Raw genomic sequence first — 13,480 nt, forward strand, 5'->3', positions numbered from 1 at the left:
ACAGGATAGTGGAGCATATTCAGTCTCCAGTAATGTGTGTAGTCTGTAGAGGCAGTTACGCAATTAAACCATTACGCAAACTAGGCATCAACAGGATAGTGGAGCATATTCATTCTCCAGTAATGTGTATAGTCTGTAGAGGCAGTTACGCAATTAAACCATTACGCAAACTAGGCATAAACAGGATAGTGGAGCATATTCATTCTCCAGTAATGTGTATAGTCTGTAGAGGCAGTTACGCAATTAAACCATTACGCAAACTAGGCATCAACAGGATAGTGGAGCATATTCATTCTCCAGTAATGTGGGAAGTCTGTGGAGGCAACCACACAACGGAACCATTACGTATGAATTGAAGACATGAGTCTGAAAACCGCAACCCCCACAATAACGGTCACCACATTGGAAAATATCTCCTATCACATTAGCTTTAACATTACACTAGTTTTTAAGTCCTTGCAAAGTTGTAGACAACATATTTATAATTCTAGAGAACAGTATAAGTTTTTAAAAAATGTTTCTAAATAAATCGAAGTAGCATAGAAAAACGCTATCAATCGGTTGAAACTTACGGCAAAAGTGTATCCATGATATCACATACTGAAGTCCGGTTCCGAAAACGTTAGAACGGAACACCTTAATGAACCGGTATATATACTTGAGGATAACTATGCACACCTGTCTGCTAGCGATATGTACCAAACATTGACAAAAGAAAGTATAAAAAATCACGGCCGGATCTGCCAATGAGATAGCAACCACTTTCGCCAACTTAATTGCTGAAGGTAGTTGACAAGGAACACTATACAAATTCACGGTCAGATATAATAAAGAAATTGGCCAGTTTACAAGGTCTTATCCAAACCAGAAAAAATGGACAAGACGCCGTATTGTCACGTGATAATGGAATCATACATGTAAACCAGTCAGTGTTTATAACAAATAAAATATTAACCACCTTCTTTGAGTTATTTGATAAAGGTAGATGTGCACTCAATCAATGTCATTACCGTGTATTACACAGCTAGATCCATTGAAAGGAAGTCCGCCATTTTATGATGTCTGTCCAAAGTTGGAAAATAGAAAAAACATTGCATTTCCACGTAATAATGAAAATGATGCATATGCCCGGCCATTGTAGATAACACAATTGGATGGCAACAATGTTCGCTATGTTATTTTTTAAAAGTAGTGGTATATAGATCGATGCACACTGCTGTATAAAGTTAAAAATTCAAAACGGCAAACAGGGACAATACACCTTCGATAAATAACATACAGACGATGAATGATCACATTATTACATAAGTGAAAAAGAGTCGCCATCAATATTAGATGAGAATCAAGAATCACTAGGAGAGCTCCGCTAGCTTGGGGATCATTTGCTTAATATCCCTGCTTTAGCTCCTTCTTGACTTACCGTGGACACAACAGGGCAATCTACAGGGTCTGGAAATCGTAGTGTGTCTCCGTCTGACTTGGCGACAGAGCTTGTTGCCCAGGGACAACGCTGTTGTTGCTGCTGTTGACGGTCCCCACCTGAAGGGGATGTATGACGTTGCAATGCATACTTTTACACCGCCTACCTTTACAACAAATTTTTTACAACGCAACATCCATTACAATGCATTCCATTACATCGCATACTAACTTTACAACGCATACCATTACAACGCATAACATTACATTGCATATAAGGTAAGTATTGGATAGTGTAGGGGTAAAAATTACTATTCTAACTCCAGGGGGGTGCAACAGTAGGGTAAGTGCCTGATAATGTAGGGGTAAAAATTACTTTTCTAACTCCAGGGGGTGCAACTGTAGGGTAACTGTTGGATAGTGTAAGGGTAAAAATTACTATTCTAACTCCAGGGGGTGCAACAGTAGGGTAAGTGTTGGATAGTGTAGGGGTAAAAATTACTATTCTAACTCCAGGGGGTGCAACAGTAGGGTAAGTGTTGGATAGTGTAGGGGTAAAAAATACTATTCTAACTCCAGGGCGTGCAACAGTAGGGTAAGTGTTGGATAGCGTAGGGGTAAAAATTACTATTCTAAATCCAGGGGGTGCAACAGTAGGGTAAGTGTTGGATAGTGTTGGGGTACTATGTGTTGTAATGCTATGCGTTGTAATGGTATGTGTTGTAATGACTGCGTTGTAATGACATGCGTTGTAGTGGTGTGCGTTGTAGTGACATGCGTTGTAATGGTCGCATTGTAAATGCATGCGTTGTAATGGATGTTGCGTTGTAAAAGTTTTGTTGTAATAGTAGTGCGTTGTAAAAGTTGCGTTGTAAAGGTTGTTTCCCACCTGAATGCCTTGCAGAGTGCTGATCATAGAGTGTGAGCCTCGCTTGGTTGCAGGCACTTCCAACATGCAGGACATGGCTACAGGCTCTGGAACATTTTTGTATCCATGAAAAAAGATCTGCCATTTTACAATGTCTTATCTGAGCATTGAAAATTGGACAAGATATCGCCACTCGATAATAAAGTCATACTTATACACCTGCCAGTGTTAACAGCAAAATATAAAACACAACCTCCTTTGCTAAGTTATTTGCTAGAAGTAAATGTGCACTAAATCAATGTGCATTACTGTGTATTACACGGCCCAATACATTGAAAAAGGTCAGCCATTATACAATGTCTTATCCGAAGTTGGAAAATGGAAATATTATCGCATTGCCACACATAATGAAATGATGCATATTCACCGGCAATGTAGATACCAAAATGAGATAGCAACTACTTTCGCCAACTTAATTGCTGAAGGTAGTTGACAAGGAACACTATACAAATTCACGGTCAGATATAATAAAGAAATTGGCCATTTTACAAGGTCTTATCCAAACCGGAAAAAATGGACAAGACACCGTATCGTCACGTGATAATGGAATCATACATGTAAACCAGTCAGTGTTTATAACAAAAAAATATTAACCACCTTCATTGAGTTATTTGATAAAGGTAGATGTGCACTCAATCAATGTCATTACCGTGTATTACTCAGCTAGATCCATTGAAAGGAAGTCTGCCATTTTATGATGTCTGTCCAAAGTTGGAAAATAGAAAAAACATTGCATTTCCACTCAATTATGAAAATGATGCATATGCCCGGCCATTGTAGATAACTCAATTGGATAGCAACAATATTCGCTAAGTTATTTTTTAAAAGTAGTTGTGTATAGATCGATGCACACACCTGTATAAAGTTCTAAATTCAAAACGGTAAAAAGGGACATTACACCTTCGATAAATAACTTACAGACGATGAATTATCACATTATTACATAAGTGAAAAAGAGTCGCCATCAATATTGCATAAGAATCAAGAATCACTAGGAGAGCTCCGCTAGCTTGGGAATCATTTGCTTAACCTCTTCGCTGATCATGACGAGCTCAGCTCGTCATGCAGTACACTGGTCGTGTGCTTATGACGAGCTGAGCTCGTCATGAACAATGGGGATCCTGCATATGCAGCACAGGAGGGGAAAACCACTAGCAGCCAAGGTGTTAATAACCCTGCTTTTAGCTCCTTCTGATGCCTCACCGACCTTGAGGAAAGAAGATTTATTTCAAGAACAACAGGATAATTTTCTTGACTTACCGTGGACACAACAGGGCAATCTACAGGGTCTCGAAATCGGAGTGTGTCTCCGTCTGACTCGGCGACAGAGCTCGATGCCCAGGTACAACACTGTTGTTGCTGCCGTTGACAGTCCCTACCTGAATGCCTTGCAGAGTGCTGATCGTAGAGGGTGAGCCTCACTCGGTTGCGGGTACTTCCAACATGCAGGACTTGGCTACAGGCTCTGGAGCATTTTTGTATCCGTGACGCCCCCTCCACACCGATGCAGGGGGAGCACAACATACGGAACTGACGCTGCCGCTAGCACAGAACACACTGAATCACTCAGGAGGTCGGGTCACCCACCTGGATGGTGCAGAGGAGCGTGGCCGTCGTGAGAGCTCATCGCGGAGCACAGAGCCGCTCCCTATCCACATACACATGAGCGGAGCTTGCAGGTCTCGGGAAGCCTCCCTGGCAGGAGCAGAGGAGCGCAACAGGCAAAAGATGTCTTCACGGAGTTTACAAAGCCCACGAAAACAGCATTAAGGTACCATTGACCTTACCTATACCCCCTCTGATTATGGATTAGCCTTCTCTCAGTCCCTTCACCCTGCACTACCCCCCTCCCTCGCCACCCACCATTAATCCCAGCACCTCTCCTCAGCCCCTCAGCCCCTCCTACACCCCCACATATCCCGGCATTGCTGTCTCTTTGCCACTCACCCTACTCGTCCGTATCCCCCCTCACCACCTCTCCCAGCACCTCCCATCAGCCCATGCCCATGCCCCTTCACCCTACTCATCCTTCCCCACCCTCCCCCTTCACCACTTCTCCCAGCAGCTCCCATCAGCCCATCAACACCACCTTTACCCCCACTGTTCCAGACATAGCCATCTCTCTGCCCCCTCACGCTACACTTCCTCCCCCACCCTCCCCGCTCACCATTACCCTCAGCACCTCCCATCAGCCTGTCAACCCCGCCTTTACTTACTCTGATCCTGACTTAACTGTCTATTAGTACCCTCCCCCTCCTACCTCCTTACTACCCCCTCCATTGTCATACACACAGAAAGAGCATTTGCTTTGTCCCCGTCCTCGACTCCCCTCAAACAACACCATAGATGCTGATACTCTTCCTAATCCTGCAGTCCATCTTTCCAATAAGGACACTCTCCCTCCTGACCCCAGACTTGGCCAAATACTATCAGCACTTCAGCAAGTCAAATCTGGCATCCGTACCCTACATAACCTTATCATACAGGATCCCAATTTCACTCACAGTAAACAAGAATACAGATCTTTTGCCTCACTCCAGAAATGAGTTGCACCCTACATCTACCTATAAGCTCCCAGGCTCAGGGATCTCCTAGTTGGAACACAGTGCCGCACCCTAATGCCTTATCCCGCCCCAGCAGGATGATAAACCCTCTATCTACTTTAGAAGTAGGGGCCCTCCTTCACTCTTACGAGCTTACTCCCTCTCCACTTAACACTGGGCTTCCAGTTATCTCTCACACAGACTCCCAAATACAATCTATCCCTATCAACACTTACAGAGCCACCAGACAACTCCAGAGGCATAGTTAAAAAGAACCTCACTAGAATCCCCCTCACAATCGAACCCACCATAGTATTCAACAAGTTGCGGCTAAATTGTATTCTCCTGAACTGCAGATCAGCAACCAGACATGCAGCTGAGATAGCTGACTTACTTCTCTCTAACGAACCTGACATTCTGATCCTGACGGAGACATGGTTAAATGAAACATGTACACCCATCATGGACATCTTGCTACCCCCCAACTATGACTTCACCAGACTAGACAGAACAGTCAGGCCAGGAGGTGGAATAGCCTGCTTACATCAGAGCAGCCTATCAGTGTCCAACTCCAATGCCCCCGTTTCATCTTCTTGTAAATACATCTGCTAATAATCGACAGTAATAACAAACAAATTTGTTCTCTCCACACTTTCTACCACCTTCCCGGAGATGACCTCACATTCATAGAACAATTCATGGATATTCTAGCGTCAAATGACAGCCTACAATATAAGCCAATATTCCTGGGGGACTTCAACCTTCACTGGGATGACCAGAACGACCATGGGGTAAACAGCCTTAAAGCCTTCTTTGCCGACGTTAATCTCAACCAAATACGTAACAGCCCTACACACAACAAAGGCTCAACTCTCGACCTAGTAATCTCTAAAGTGGACTCCAAACAGCTCGACTCAATCCTCCCCTGCAACTGGTCTGACCATCACATTATTACCTTCCAAATCTTCGAAGCGGTTAAACGACTCCCAACACAACCCCTGAGAACTAAGCTTTGGAAGAGAAACCTGAAAAAAGTTGGCTCTTACCCTATAGCATCTGCTAACTCAAACCCTCTATGTCCCTCGGAAGACCTAAACGATGTCCAGGTGCTGACCAATTTCTACTTTCACTTCATGAACAACCTACCAGATAAAACAGCCGCGTTTCAACTGAAAAGAACTTCCACAAAAGACTCAAAACCTTGGTATGATGGGAGACTAAATAAAGACAGACGCTCTCTCAGACGAATTGAACGACGTTGGAGAGCCGTACCCTCAGCTGACCACCTCAAGCTTCTTAAAATCGCCTGAAACCCCTATTTTAGAAATATCAGAAAATCTAAAACCAACTTCTTTAGGACTCAAATGGGGGTGGGGTTGCACACTACTCACACACCGGCGGTGTCGCCCCTAAGGACTCTGGTTCATGTAGTAACGTGTTCGCGATGCATCATCTTTCGATCTTCTGCTATCGTTGCTGTCTTCGCCATCCCTGGACACGTGTTTTGGGGTATCACCCCTCATCTGCAGGGATAGGCCGTGTTCTGGGGTTGCCGATGGCTGCCAATATCTGCCAGGTATAGTACCACTCAGGCGCGTAGGTGCGGGATCCCAGGCTCGTCAGCCCACTGCTCAAGGGAGCTTTGAAGTTACAAATGGGGGTGGGGTCGCACACTACTCACACACCGGCGGTGTCGCCCCTAAGGACTCTGGTCAATGTAGTAACGTGTTCGCGATGCATCATCTTTCGATCTTCTGCTATCTTCCCTGTCTTCGCCATCCCTGGACACGTGTTTCGGGGTATCAACCCTCGTCAGCAGAGATAGGCCGTGTTCTGGGGTTGCCGATGGCTGCCAATATCTGCCAGGTATAGTACCACTCAGGCGCGTAGGTGTGGGATCCCAGGCTCTTCAGCCCCCTGCTCAAGGGAGCTTTAAAGTTACAAAATGGGGTGGGGTTGCACACTACTCACACACCGGCGGTGTTGCCCCTAAGGACTCTGGTCAATGTAGTAACGTGTTTGCGATGCATCATCTTTCGATCTTCTGCTATCTACGCTGTCTTCGCCATCCCTGGACACTTGTTTCGGGGTATCACCCCTCGTCAGCAGGGATAGGCCATGTTCTGGGGTTGCCGATGGCTGCCAATATCTGCCAGGTATAGTACCACTCAGGCGCGTAGGTGCGGGATCCCAGGCTCGTCAGCCCGCTGCTCAAGTGAGCTTTAAAGTTACAAATGGGGTGGGGTTGCACACTACTCACACACCGGCGGTGTCGCCCCTAAGGACTCTGGTCAATGTAGTAACGTGTTCGTGATGCATCATCTTTCGATCTTCTGCTATCTTCGCTGTCTTCGTCATCCCATGACACGTGTTTCGGGGTATCACCCCTCGAGTTTCTTCAGGACTCAACTTGACCTAGCCAAGAACCATCCCAAAACACTATTCGATCTTATCAAAACCCAAACCAAGAACATACCCAGTCTCCCGAACGCCATCCCTTGTGATCTACCCAATTGTGATGAATTTGCCTCCTATTTCGCTTCTAAAACAGAATCCATAAAATCAGATCTATTCATGGACCTCTTATCCTTCTCAGACGTGGAAAAGAACTCTTCTGTGCCCCTGGCTGGTGCACAAACTAACATCCTCCCAAAATTCAAACTCAAAAACAACGCAACTTGGTCCCACTTCAACACTTACAGTGAAGATTCCATAATAAAGACGCTAACCGCTCCGAAACTCTCCAATCATTGCACAGACCCACTCCTGGCTAATTACTTAAAAGACTTTATTCCCCTGTTATTACCTCTCTGGACCAAGATCATAAATACGTCCCGCCCTCAAAGATACATTCCAGACATCCTGAAAACAGGTAAGGTGTTGCCTATCCTTTTTTGAAAACAACAGCTGACCCCTTGGACCTAAGTAACTATTGTCAATCTCTAACATACTCATGTTAGCCAAACTCCTGGAAAAATGTGTTAACATGCAGCTGAACAGTCACATTGGTCAATTCAACCGACTTAACCAATTGACATCAGGCTTCCGAGCAGGGCACAGTACCAAATCAGCCATGACACATGTAAATGATGACGTTCTAAAAATTCTGGACCAAAATGAAGCTTGTTTACTTATCCTACACAACCTGTCATCAGCATTTGATACCATCAAACATGACAACCTGTTCAAACTTCTGAAACACACAGTGGGATTGTCTGGAACTATATTTAGGTGGTTTGCCTCCTTCCTTCAATATAGATCCCAAAGATTTAAGGTCAAACAATCCCTGTCCAACCCCATGAGAGTCACATTAGGAGTTCCACAAGGCTTCTCACTCTCCCCCGACCCTTTTCAACATTTTTTTGGAACCTCTTACCATTCTTCTCAGCCTCGCCAAAATCCACTTTTATTTGTATGTAGACGACACCCAAACCTACATCAAGATCCACTCACTGGATGACATCAAATCACTCAACTCCACAATTCAAAAAACGCAAACATGGCTGGCCAAAAACCATTTGAAAATAAAATGCCTCAAAACGGAATTCCTCTTAATCGCTCCCCCTAACAAAACTCCTACTATCCTGGATTGGCTGAAGCATTTAACAGCTCTCAAAGGACAACCTCTCATCGTCGACCCTGCGAAATTGCTAGGGATACTACTTGACAGCAACCTAATGATGCAGAAGAATATCAGTGCCTCCACAAAAGGAGCTAACTTCCACATTAAGATCCTGCGAAAACTGATACCCTTTCTGCCAGCCTAGGATTTCAACCAAGCAGTTCAAGCCCTAGTAATTCCTAGAAAGGAATATGGGGGCGATAACCTTATGCATCCTGCCTAGATCATCGACAGCCCCACTAAGAGGCACTATCAACTCAGCTGTGAGACTCATCACAGGTTTAAAGAGTAACTCTCACATATCCGCTGATTTGAGAGCCCTCAATTGGCTACCATTTGAAGCTAGAACTCCTCTTAAAATCTCTTGTATGACACACAAGGCCTTACACCACAATTCCCCGCACTACCTAGCTCAGAAACTGGTGCTCTCTGCGGGCATCAGAGCCTCCAGAAGTACCAAGACACTTCTTCTAAAACCACAACGATTTGCCAAGAAAAAAACCTATACCCGATCATTCTCTGGTATGGCTTCTAGGATTTGGAACGATTTTTCCCCTGAAATAAGACTGAACCCATCCACTGCCTCCTTCAAAAAAGAAGTGAAAGCGATCCTCATGGCTAAATTCATGTGAACTCTCTGTCCTTTTAGCTACCTGTACTGTTTATTATAACTTTCTATGTCTTTATGCTCCATAGTTATCATTTTATTTGTCGAGCAAGCTTATGTGTACCTTCTTAATATATGGATAGCTGTTTCACCTATATCGTTGTTTGTTACATCTTGTTTTCTTCATCTGACTTGTAAAGCGCTCCGATACTCGAAGGGTCGGGTTCTTGCTATATAAAACCTCGAAAATAAAATAAATAAAAGATTGCAAATATAAACAGGAGCAACAGTGCTTCTGGAAGCCACAGCAAACCATGTCTGAAAGTATACAAAGCCATGGGCATAATCACATTGCTCCTGGAACAGAGATTGGATAACACATACACAAAATTCATTATTGTCCATTACAGAAAGTGCTGAAATTGATTATTGATGTTAAGACCATATATCACAGTCCTCAGATGACATATCCATCAGGCTTCGACTTGTCTGAGATTGTTGGTCTTATCTCCACCCCCTTTCATTCCCAGTTACTTGGTCTAGTGCATGAAAAGTGACTCTAGTATTCTCTGGATGTATTGTGTGTATGTGTAGAGCTACAAGGTACCTCTCCTCTTTGTTTTTGATGGCCCGTACATGTTCTTGTATACTGACTTTCAGGCAGCGCACATTGCTACCAATGTATGCTTTGCCACATGCACATTTTATGAGATATACTGTGTATGTTGTATTACAGTTTATATAGGATTTGATTTTAAATTCCTTAGAGTTGGTAAAACAAAAACTGGATATATTGTTCTCACCTAAATTGCATACACAGCAGTTGCCACAGAGAAAAAAACCACACGGTTTACCTGGTAACCATGTGTTTACAGTGGTCCTGGATTCTTTAACGTAACTTGGACATAAAATGCTCTTTATAGTTCTGCCCTTTCAATACACAACCTTACGTTTATTCTGAATATTATCTGGGGGCAAAGCATTTGACGTCAGAAGATGCCAGTTCTTTGTGGGAATATTGAAAATGATGCCAGTATAGATATTATACTCATTTATGAATGAAACTTCATTGAAATGTTATATCACTATTTTGATTATTTGTAGAAAGCGTTAGTTTCCTGTCCATTGTATTGATTTTTTTCTCAGCCTTTCTTAGACAGCCTCTTTCATTGAAGTTTCTCTTTATTTCTTCAACATTCTTCTTAAAGTTATCTTCTTGACTACAGTGACGGCGTGCTCTCCTTAGCATCTTGCCAAAAGGAATGCCAGAGTGTTGGAAAAAATGAATATACGGAACAGAAAACTAATGCTTTCTACAAAGAATCGAAATAGAGATGCAACACTTCAAACTGAAGTGGCAGTGTTAGCACCGTCAGTGTGATTGCTCTTCATTGGAGATTTAGGCCCACATGCATCATAGCAAAAAACTAACACAAACGGGAAGATTCTCAGAATCTGCCCCTTTGCAACCAGTATTTTTGCATTTGGGATGCAATCAATCAATCAATCAATCAATCAATCAATCAATCAATCAATCATCGCATTTATATAGCGCACTACTTACCCAGAGGGTCTCAAGGCGCTGGGGGAGGGGGATCTGCTACTGATCGAATAACCAGGTCTTGAGTTGCTTCCTGAAGGCGAGGTGGTCCTGGGTCAGGCGGAGGTGGGTGGGGAGGGAGTTCCATGTCTTGGCGGCAAGGTAGGAGAAGGACCGTCCCCCTGTGGTGGCTCTACGGATGCGGGGGACGGCGGCGAGGGCGTGGCTGGTCGATCGAAGCTGGCGTTTGGGAGCGTAGAAGTTGAGGCGGCTGTTGAGGTATCCTGGGCCTTGGCTGTGTAGGGCTTTGTGTGCGTGGGTGAGGAGACGGAAGGTGATTCTCTTGTTGACCGGGAGCCAGTGCAGGTCTCTCAGGTGTCCAGAGATGTGGCTGCGACGGGGGATGTCCAGGATGCGTCGTGCTGAGGCGTTCTGGATCCGCTGGAGTCTCTTCTGGAGTTTGGCGGTGGTTCCGGCGTAGAGGGTGTTGCCGTAGTCCAGACGGCTGGTGACGAGGGCCTGGGGGACCGTCTTTCTGGTCTCGGTGGGGATCCACCGGAAGATCTTACGTAGCATGCGCAGGATGTTGAAGCACGACGAGGAGACAGCGTTGACTTGTCTGGTCATGGAGAGGGAGGAGTCCAGGATGAAGCCCAGGTTGCGTGCGTGGTCTGTTGGTTTGGGTGCGCTGCCTAGGGCGGGGGGCCACTAGGAGTCGTCCCAAGCGGCGGGTGAGGATCCCAGGATGAGGACTTCCGTCTTATCCGAGTTCAGTTTCAGGCGGCTGTTCTTCAACCATTCGGCTACCTCTTTCATCCCTTCGTGAAGGTTGGCTCTGGCGGTGGCGGGGTCGTTGGTAAGGGAGAGGATCAGCTGGGTGTCGTCGGCGTAGGAGATGATGTTGAGGTTGTGCTGGCGTGCGATGTCTGCGAGGGGGCTCATGTAGATGTTGAAGAGGGTTTGACTGAGCGAGGAGCCTTGAGGGACGCCGCAGATGACTTCGGTGGCTTCAGATCTGAACGGAGGGAGGCGGACTCTCTGTGTCCTTCCGGCGAGGAAGGAGATGATCCACTCCAGTGCCTTCTCCTGGACTCTGACGTTGCTGAGGCGTTGTACTAGGGTACGATGGCAGACAGTGTCGAAGGCCGCGGAGAGGTCGAGGAGGATGAGGTCCGCTGTTTCTCCGTTGTCGAGCAGCGCTCGGATGTCATCGGTGACTGCGATCAGGGTGGTCTCGGTGCTGTGGTTGGCCCGGAAGCCAGACTGCGAGGGGTCGAGGGATCCGTTTGTCTCGAGGAAGGCGGCCAGCTGCTTGTTGACGGTCTTCTCGATGACTTTTGCGGGGAACGGGAGCAGCGAGATGGGTCGGTAGTTCTTGAGGTTGCTGGGGTCGGCCGATGGCTTCTTGAGTAGAGTGCGATGACAGCGTTGGCCTTGTTGAAGACGTGGTGAGGGTAGGGGTCGGTCGGAGATCCGGAGTGGATGGAGTTCATCGTGCGGACGGTGTCTTCGGTGCTGATCGGAGTCCAGGCGGGGAGGGTGGTGGTGGGGGGCGGCGGTTCGGTCGTGGTGTTCGTCGGTTGAGTGCTGAAGCTGTTGTGTATGTCCGCGATCTTGTTGTGGAAGTAGGAGGCGAGGGAGTTGCAGAGGTCTTGCGAAGGGGTGATGTCGTTGTTTCCGGCGTTGGGGTTGGAGAGCTCTTTGACGATGTTGAAGAGTTCTTTGCTGTTGTGTGCGTTGTTGTCCAGTCGTTCCTTGAATGCAGTTTTCTTGGTGGCGCAGATGCGTTGGTGGTGTTTTCAGGTGGCGAGCTTGAGGGCAGTCATGTTGTCCGGTGTTGGGTCTCTGCGCCAGGTTCTCTCGAGGGCTCGGCAGTTCTTCTTGGAGCTCTTGAGTTCGTCGGTGAACCATGGGGCTTTCTTGCTACCGGGTCTGCTGGGCGGGGTCCTCAGGGGGGCGAGCTCGTCTGCGCAGTCGCTGATCCACTTCGTGAGGTTGGTGGTCGCCTGGCTAGGGTTCGTTGTGCGGGTGGGAGGGTTCATACTCAGGGAGGACGCGAGCTGGTCGGCTGTGATCTTGTTCCAGCTCCTGCGTGCAGCCTGTTGCTGGTGGTGGTGAGTCATGGTCCTTGCGAAGCTGAAGTGGACGCAGCTGTGGTCTGTCCAGTGGAGTCCGGTGGCGTGGCTGAAGGCGATGCATCATCTCAAATGCAAAAATCGCAATGTAAGTAATCTCTAAATTGCGATTTTGTAAATTGCCATTGCATTTAGGGAGTCGCAAATTGAGATTCCTTAAATGCAATGCATTAAAGTAAAAAAATGAGCGATTTTGCTAATAGGGGGGGGGGGGGCAAATTACCATGAACTTGAACTTCCTGGTAATTTGCAAAAACTTTGAAAAATGAACTCAAGTGCATTTTTCAAAGTTCCATTTCACACACACACATGCCCCTGGGGCATGTGTCTGTACTAGATGTACTCATATGCAGATTTCAGGGGTGCAACAGGGTGTCCTTTTGACACCCTGGCACCCTTGAAACTGCATTCTCAATTTGCGATTCTGTGATTGAGAATCGCAAATTGAAGGTCTTCCTATTCATTCCTAAGGTCCTCTATTCATTCATTCAAGAATAGCGATTTCCAAACATCCCTTAATTGCGACTCGCAAATTGCGAGTTGTAATTAAGGAATACCTCCCCATTCATTCCTATGGGCCTCTAGGCCTCTAGGCCCATAGGAATGAATGGGGAGGTATTCCTTAATTATGACCCACAATTTGCGAGTCGCAATTAAGGGATGTTTGGAAATTGCTATTTTCTTAA

This window comes from Lissotriton vulgaris, chromosome 2_2, assembly GCF_964263255.1.
Source record: "Lissotriton vulgaris chromosome 2_2, aLisVul1.2, whole genome shotgun sequence".
Classification (NCBI taxonomy): domain Eukaryota; kingdom Metazoa; phylum Chordata; class Amphibia; order Caudata; family Salamandridae; genus Lissotriton; species Lissotriton vulgaris.